The sequence below is a fragment of the Erinaceus europaeus genome (assembly GCF_950295315.1).
Source record: "Erinaceus europaeus chromosome 6 unlocalized genomic scaffold, mEriEur2.1 SUPER_6_unloc_50, whole genome shotgun sequence".
NCBI lineage: Eukaryota > Metazoa > Chordata > Mammalia > Eulipotyphla > Erinaceidae > Erinaceus > Erinaceus europaeus.
The window spans coordinates 239,316-248,499 of NW_026647159.1; the positions used below are offsets into that span (position 1 = coordinate 239,316).

A 9,184-nucleotide genomic window follows, 5' to 3' on the forward strand; every position below is an offset into this window, starting at 1 on the left:
GGCCTTGCCCAGCATGTCCATGTCTGCGGCTCCGAGCGCCCTGAGGGTGAGGACCCGCCCGGGCAGCTCGAGGCCGGGCAGTGCGCCTCCCGCCCACCCCAACCGCCCAGGCAGGAGGGGACCCCGGTGGAACCCACCAGCCTGCCTTGGCTTCGGGAGTGGCCAGGCCCAGAGAACTTTCCACACGCCCGCCCATCGAAATGTGCGCCCGCTGTCCTTCCTTGGTGTGGCCCACGACGAGGTCCTCGGGGGGACTGCTGTTTGGAATCCTGAACCTGGAGTTTGGCCTGGGGCAACATGGCGAGCCGGGCTCCCAGACTAAGGTGAAGGCCTGGGCACAGGGTGTGGGTCCAGGTTGGGGGGTCTCCTCACACTTCTAGAACTGGAGTGTTTTTTCTGCCTCTGTCTCTCTCGAAGAGACATGCATTTCAGAGCTGTGCCCCATGCTGGCTGGCTGGAACCCCTGTTGAGCTGTTTGCCAGGCTGCTGGTTGGGTCTGGGCTGAGGGTCTGGCACTTTGCAAACTGCTGGTCCAGGGAGGCCACTCCCAGTGCCCCCCCCACCTCTTTCAGGAGGCCTGGGCCTGGCTGGGCTCCTTGTGCCATGGGGGATGGGCGGGGGGCGCCTGGGGCTCTTGTGTCTGCGAGGACAGTCCTGGGGGGACTGCAGTCCGCCTGCGCACAACAGGGCGGTCAGGGCACTGGCAGGTGGGAGCTGCAATAGGAGCTGGGCAGAGCCAGGCAGGAGCCAATCTTGGAGCTGGGTAGGAACCGGACAGGAACTGTGGTTTTAAAAAAAAAGGAAATTAAAAAAAAAGAAAAAAATGTTACTTATTAATACAAAAAAGAGAAGCAGAGCATGACTATGGCACATGCAATGCTGGGGATTGAATTCAGGACTTAATGCCTACAGATCCACTGCCCTAGCCATTTTTTCAATTCTAGAGTATAAATAGGTTATTTTATTTTTTTGTTGTTGTTGTCACCAAGGTCTCATTGTCTACCTTTCTTTTTTTTCTTTTCTATTCTTTTACACTCTTTTTAAATTTTTATTTATTTTTCCTTTTGGTTTCCCTTGTTGCTTAACATTGTTGTGGTTATTAATGTCGTTGTTGTTGGATAGGACAGAGAGAAATGGAGAGAGGAGGGGAAGACAGAGAGGGGGAGAGAAAGACAGACACCTGCAGACCTGCTTCACCACCTGTAAAGGGACTCCCCTGCAGGTGGGGAGCCAGGAGCTCGAACCACGAACCGCGATCTTTCCTCCGGTCCTTGAGCTTTGCGCCATGTGCGCTTAACCCGCTGTGCCACCACCCGACTCCAACTGTCTCCGTCTCTTAACACTTTATAAATAAGATTATAATATAGTCCTAGCTTTGGTAGTACATATACTGAAATTGGCATGATACAGAGAAGATTAGCATGGCCCCTGCTCAAGGATTACACACAAATTCATGAAGTGTACCATATTTTTTCAAAAAAGTTTGTAAAATATATGTACACATATAAATAATTAAAATCTTTTAAAGATCCAGTTAATGCAAGCTGGGAGGTGGTTCAGTGGTAAGAGGTCTGGATTTGCATGTGCGCGATCCTAGGTCTGTCTGAACCCTGTTTCTACATATGCTGGAGCTCTTTTAAAAGATTTATTAATTAGTGAGGGAGAAAGGGAGGAGAAAGAGAGAGAGATAGAGAGAGAGAAAACACTGTAGCATCAGTCTGTAACATGTGATGCTGGTGGTAGAATTCAGGACCTCATGCTTGAGTCCAAAACTCCAACCATTGTGCCAGCCTCCAGGGCTGCAGATTGGCTTTTTTGAAAAAAATCATGGTAATATTGTTCTCTTAACTGTACATCTTTTAAGTAACACGAAGACTTTTTAAAAATTTTTCTCAAATATTGTGCTGTGCCTGGGGATCAATCCCACCCAGAACCTTGCACCTGCATGGGACAGCTGAGAAGCCTCCCCGCCAGTCTCCATTCTGTATCCTTTAAGAGAGGGAGACATGCAAAGCACTGCTCCTCTATGCACGGAGTCCCTCCCATTGCCTGCCTGTGGTGTGCACTTGCAGTGTGGAGGATCAGACCCCCAGCCACATGCTACGTAAAGCATGTGCTTTACCCCCTGAGCCGCCTTCTGGTCCTGAGTTTGATTCCTGGCATTGCATGTACCATAATGATGCTCTCATTCTCTTTTATGAATAAAAAAGTTATGTATGTACTTGCATAACAATTCCCAGTTTTCCATAAAGCAATCTATGTATTTTTTTTGTTTGTTATAGGATAGCGACAGAGAGAAATTGAGAGAGAAGGGGGAGATAGAGAGGAATCGAGACAGAGAGACACCTGCAGACCTGCTTTACTACCTGTAAATCGACTCCTCTGCAGGTGGGGAGCAGGGGGCTTGAACCAGGATCCTAAACGGTCCTTGCTCTTTGTGCCATGTGGGCTTAGCCCACTGTGCTACCGTCTGACTCCCTTAGGTATCATTTCTAAAGCCTGTTAAATCTAAAATGTTCTTAATCTTTTGTAGTAATTTCCTGATTCATGTTTTCTTGTCTTAAACATCTTAGTTCTGTTTAAGTTTGCCTTGTGGGAAGTCCCATCTGTCTTTGGTCTTGGTAATTTTCCAGGGCTTGTAGTTGAATGCCAGCAACAATGCTCCCAGATAAAAAACAAAGAAATTGCTCTGCATGTGCTTCGAGGTAGGCTTTACCAGAAGATTATAGAGAAAGACAGGTGTCAACAGCAAAATGACAAAAGACTGCAGGTAATATATATATACATTTAAATGAAAGAAAGAAAGAAAGAGAGAAAGAAAGACAGACAGACAGACAGACAGAAAGAAAGAAAGAAAGAAAGAAAGAAAGAAAGAAAGAAAGAAAGAAAGGTGGGGGTCAGGTGGTAGTGCAGGAGGTTGAGTGCAGGTGGTGCAAATCACAAGGACTGGTGTAGGGAACCTGGGTTGAGCCCCTGGCTCCCCACCTGCATGGGGTCGATTCATAAGTGCTGAAGCAGGTCTGCAGATGTCTTATCTTTCTCTCCCTCTCTCTATCTTCCCCTCCTCTCTCGATTTCTGTCTGTCCTGTCCACAATGACAGCAATAACAACAATAATAATAACCACAATAATTATAAAACAACAAGGGCAACAAAATGGAAAGGAAAAAAAAAGATTTATTTATTAATGAGAAGGAGTAAGGGAAGAACCAGAGCATCACTGTGACCTATGCAATGCCAGAGATTAAACTGAGAACTTCATGCTTTAGAGTCCAATGTCTTATTCACTGTACCACCTCTCAGGACACTGCAGATAAGATTTATTTAGTAGAATCACTTAACAACTGTTCGAAGAGTCACTCTGCACATGCCTTACATATGGGAGTCCCTGGGCTTGATTCCTGGCACCACTGAACAGCAACACAGATACAGCAAGCCAAGTTCAGTGGATAGTAGATCTGTGCTTAGGTCTCTATCTCAAAATTGTAAGCATTGAACTGAGAGATAGCTTATTGGTAAATTGCATACTGCACATGCAGGAGGCCCCAAGTTTGATCCCCAGCATACAGAAGTTCTGAGTGGTGCTCTATCCATAAAAATAAATAAACGAAGGGGTCCAGAGCTTGCTCCCCCAGTAGAGTGCACATCACATCACCATGCTTGCAGACTTGGTGTTGAGCCCTAACACAACATGGGAGCACCAGGCATGATGGCAGGTACTGTGATGTTTCTCACATGCTCTTTCTCCCACTTTTTCTATTTCATTTAAAAAAATTTTTAAAGTCAATTTTCTTTTATATATATTAATATATTTATTTATTATTGGACCGAGACAGAGAAATTGGGAGGAGAGGAGGAGTTAGAAAAGGAGAGAGACAGAGAAACACCTGCAGCCTTGCTTTACCACTTGTGAAGCTTCCCCTACCCCCTGCAGCTGGGGACCAGGGACTTGAACCTGACTCCTTATGCACTGAAATTTCTGTGCTTAAACAGATGCACCACTGCTGGCCCCCTGTATATTTTATTCATTTATTATTTCCTGGATAGAAATTGAGAGGGAACAGAAGATGTAGAGGGGGAGACACAGAGAGACATCTGCAGTGCTACCTCACCACTTGTGAAGCTTCTCCTCAGCTGGTTGTATCTTGGGCTTGAACCTTAGTCCTTGCGAATTGTTACATGTTCACTCCACTGGTTACACCACCTCCTGGACTCCATTTTTTTCATTTTAAAGTTAAAAGGAGAAAACATCTGTTGGCAATAGTAGAATTATGTAGTATAATACTGTTGTACTAAAATACATCGATATATTCATCTTTTTTTAAAGGTCATTTTGTGAGTGCACATGTATAGTGTGAGAGGACCAATGTTCAAGCCCTTGATCCCCACTTGCAGGCAGAAGCTTCACAAGCAGTGAAACACTATCTTAATGTGTCTCACTTTCTTTTTCCACTCTATCTCCCCTTTCCATCTCTATTTCTTTCTCTCTTACCAAAAAAAAGAAAAAAGACTTTTTAAAGATTACTTTATATTAAAAATGTTATTTCATTATTCTTGACCAAGTAAAAATATTTCAGGACATATAGAAAATATACTCCATTGAGAATAAGAAATAACTTGAATGTTTAGGCTCTCTTTGTCTGTGCCAGGAGGGGTTTGCTAAGAAGTAATGGTTTGGAAATCCGAATTCCTAGCTTCAAGTCTACCTACTGATGCTCCTCTGCAATCTAAGACCACCGCAGGCAAGGGATTAATATATCATTTGCACTGTCACTTACACTACTGCAGGCTAAAACAAGGGTAGGGAAAGTGGAAAGGACAAAAGTAGGAAAAACTAAGATATCTAAATCTAAGTGACTAGCGACAGTTATTATAATGCTTACTGTTATGCAACCCACTTTTCCTAAAATGCTACAAGGTTTATTGCAAATAACTAAAAAATCTGGGTATTTTGGGCTTCCGCATTCTCTTTCAACATCATTCAGGTTTTACTTTTGTTTCTAAAGATTTATTTATGAGAGAAATAGGGGAGAGGAAGAAGGAGACAGCATCACTCTGACACATCTGATTCCGGAGACCAAACTTGAGACCTCACACCTAAGAACTCCAAAGCTTTATCCACTGCACAACCTCCCAGACAGTGGCAGCCTTTATTTTTTTATAATTTAAAATATTCTGATACTTTGCTTACTTAAGAGGCAAAATATTTATACAATCTGAAGAGAACAAGAGTATACATACTTTGCTTATTTAAATGATACATACACTTTAGTAGAACTTACACATTTGAATAAAACTACATACATATGTAATTCAAAATCTGGGAAATATCGAAAAATGTAGTAGAGGAAAAACCCTTTCTTGCCCCTTGACCTTAGACTCTATAAGTAGAAAATTTTAAAGTATGGTTTTTTTAATGAATTAATTTATTTTCCCTTTTTTGTTGCCCTTGTTTAACATTGTTGTAGTTATTGATGTTGTTGTTGTTGGATAGGACAGATAGAAATGGAGGGGAAGACAGGGGGAGAGAAAGACAGATACCTGCAGACCTGCTTCAGTGCTTGTGAAGTACCTTTCCTGCAGGTGGGGAGCTGGGGTCCAGAACCAGGATCCTTCTGCTGGTCCTTGCGCTTTGCAGTATGGTCTTGGTAGAGCTATTTATTTCTGAACCCACAGGGAGTTGTAATAAATCTATGTAATAATATGTTTTATTTTACAACTTGAAAGTATCTTAATTTCCATAAAAATTTTCATTAAAATGACCTTTAAACCAATTTTCTCTTTAGAGAGTTATGATACAAATCCTGAATAGAAACAGCTTGAGAAAGAAGTTTGAGTTAACACATTAGTAAACTTGCTGGAGAACGGACTGATGTGGGTAAAATATAGCTTTTTAATTATTTTTAATTTCATGAACTACAGAAAGGGGTAGAGGGCCACAGAAGCAGCACTCTAGCATATGCAGTGCTTGGGATTGGACTCAGGACCTACAATTTAGAAATTTAGAAACTCTAATTTCTTCCATGGTGCAACCTACCCATCTTCAGAGATATTTTTCTTTTGTTCTAAAGATCTTATTTATTCATTAATGAGAGAGAGGAGCAGGGAGAATCTGCACGTTACTCTGGTATATGTGGCACTGGGGATTGAACTTGGGACCTCATGCCTGAGAATCCTGTACTTTATCCACTCTGCCTCCTTCTCCCAGACCACTCATAATTTGGCTTTGATTGGAACTGGAACTACTGAAGAAGCACTCTTGGGGGCTGGGTGGTAGTGCAGCGGTTAAGCACCCATGGCACAAAGCTTAAAGTTAGGGTTTGGGATCCTGGTTTGAGCTCCCCACCTGCAGGGATGTAACTCCACAAGAAGTGAAGCAGGTCTGCAGGTGTCTGTATTTCTCTCCTACTCCTTGTCTCCCCCCCACCCTTAATTTCTCTGTCCTATCCAGCAACAATGATAAACAAAAAGAACAACAAAGGGCGGGGGGGATGGCCTCCAGGAGCAGTGGATTTGTAGTGCAGGAGGCAAAAGAAAAAGAAACACTCTTACTCCATAAGTAAACCTGAGATAACAAGAGTCTTAAACAATTAAGTTCCTTCTGCTCTTGCTCTTGTCAATTGTATGTGTCTGACCTTCAGAAATAGAAATCCTTAGAAGAAAATTTACAAGTGCCTTTTCCATTCTAGTAAAGATAGTGATTGTGTTAAAATTTGAATTCCTTTCTATCTCTCCACAGGTTGGAACAGGAACCCAGTCAGAAAGAATTCGGACCTACAATTTTACCCAGAAGAGAGTCACTGAACACAGGGTAGGATATGAAGTCCAAGATATTAAGGTAATATTACTGAATGTGCTTACTGTATCTTTGATTTATTACGGAATCAAATTTCAGGGCCTGGTGGTAGCACAACAGGTTAAGCATACATGGTGCAAAGAAGCCACCTGGCAGCGGTCCCAGTTCATGCAGATGCATGTGGTCCTGGTGATACTGCGGGCCCCATCCATGCTGGCTCTGGGCACAGCTCAGTGCCCCCCATCTGTGCAGTACTTAGGGGCCGGGGAGCCCACAGTGGACCACAGGACAGCAGCAAGGCCCCTGTGTCGCCCTAGTTACAACATCTTCACTGGAGTGACTGTCAGTATCACCTAGAGATGCCTGCTAGCCATATGTTGCTGGGCATTTCAGTGTTTGTTTTACCTTTTTTTTATTATTTTTTATATATTCTCTTTTGTTGCCCTTTTTATTGTTGTTGTATTTATTAGTATTGATGTCATCCTTGTTAGACAGGACAGAGAAAAATTGAGAAAGGAGGGGAAGACAGACGGGGAGAGAAAGACAACTGTAGATCTGCCTCACTGCCTGTGAAGCAACTCCCCTACAAGCAGGGAGCTGGGGGCTCGAACTGTGATCCTTCAGAAGACCTTGCGTTTTTGCCCCACTTGGCTTAATTGGCTGCGCTACTGCTCAGTTCCCTTTTTCCCCGAGTTTAAAAAAAAATTATTTATTTATTCCCTTTTGTTGCCCTTGTTTTATTGTTGTTATTGTTTTATTTTTAAATATCTATTTATTCGGTTTTGTTGCCCTTTGGTTTTTGTTGTTGTTGTTGTAGTTATTGTTGTTTTGTTGGGTGGGACAGAGAGAAATGGAGAGAGGAGGGGAAGACAGAGAGGGGGAGAGAAAGACAGACACCTGCAGACCTGCTTCACTGCCTGTGAAGCGACTCCCCTGCAGGTGGGGAGCCGGGGGCTGAAACCGGGATCCACATGGTGATCCTTCTGCTTGCGCACTTGTGCTTAAAGTTCTGCACTACCAACCAAATCCCCTGTTGTAGTTGTTGTCATTACTGATGTCATCATTGTTGGATAGGACAGACAGAAATGAGGAGAGGAGGGGGTCGGGCGGTGGCGCAGTGGGTTAAGCGCACGTGGCACAAAGCGCAGGGACTGGCGTAAGGATCCTGGTTCGAGCCACTGGCCCCCCACCTGCAGGGGAGTCGCTTCATGGGCGGTGTTGTAGGTCTGCAGGTGTCTATCTTTCTCTCCCCCTCTCTCTGTCTTCCCCTTCTCTCTCCATTTCTCTCTGTCCTATCCAAGAACAAAGCAATGTCAACAATGGCAATAATAACCGCAACTAGGCTGCAACAACTAGGGCAACAAAAAGGGGGAAAAATGGCCTCCAGGAGCAGTGGATTCATGGTGCAGGCACTGAGCACAGCGATAACCATGGAGGAAAAGAAAAAGAAATGAGGAGAGGAGGGGAAGACAGAGAGGGGAGAGAAACATAGACACCTACAGACCTGCTTCACTGCTTGTGAAGCAACTCCACTACAGGTGGGAAGCCAGGGGTTCCAACCTGGATCATTACCCCCATCCTTGCACTTTGAGCCATGGGCGCATAATCAGCTGCACTACCACCCAAGTCTCCTCTTTTCCCTTTGTATATGCACTGAGTATGTGCTTGTCTCTGAAGGTCATGTATACCCTCTGAGTTTTAGTCTTTTTTTTTTTGCCTCCATAGTTATCATTGGGCTTGGTGGCAGCACTAGGAATCCACTGCTCCTGGAGGCTATTTTTACCATTTCATTGCCCTTGTTGTTGTTGTTGTTGTTGTTGCTCTACCTGTTGTTGTTGGACAGGACAGAGAGAAACTGAGAGAGGACAGGAAGACAGAGGGGGAGAGAAAGACAGACACCTGCAGACCTACTTCACTGCTAGTGAAGCGACCTTCCCCACACACATAAGGAAGTGGGGGCTCAAACTGGGATCTTTATGCCCATCCTAGTGCTTTGAGCCATGTGTGCTTCTCCCGCTGTGTACGGCCCAGCCCCCGGTATTTGCCTTTAATGACTTTAGTGTACCTTACTAATAATGAGACTATTTCTCATATAGACTCAGAATAATACTTTGATCGGACTTTTCAGGAAGCATTTCTTTAGATTATGTTCAGAGTTATATTTCTCTTTTTAAATATTTTTCATGACATGCCCGATTTTATATATATGGAGACAGAGATAGAGGCAAAGGCAGGGACTGAGAGACAGACAAACAGCGTCCCAGCATATACAGAACCTATCTGGCTGGAATGATCACCTAATCTGGCACTCTCTCCGTCTCAGGGGATGTTCTCATCCCTACTCCCAGCCTGTCCTGGGACCCTCTTCCTAGTAATTGCTACCTCTGCA

General features: G+C 44.0%; 1 non-coding gene across 1 annotated transcript; it reads left to right on the forward strand.

The window, feature by feature from the left end:
* Positions 1-1,366: 1,366 nt before the first annotated feature.
* Positions 1,367-1,473, forward strand: LOC132536214 (U6 spliceosomal RNA). The gene has a single exon (XR_009547875.1). It is a non-coding gene; the product is annotated as a U6 spliceosomal RNA (small nuclear RNA).
* Positions 1,474-9,184: the final 7,711 nt, after the last annotated feature.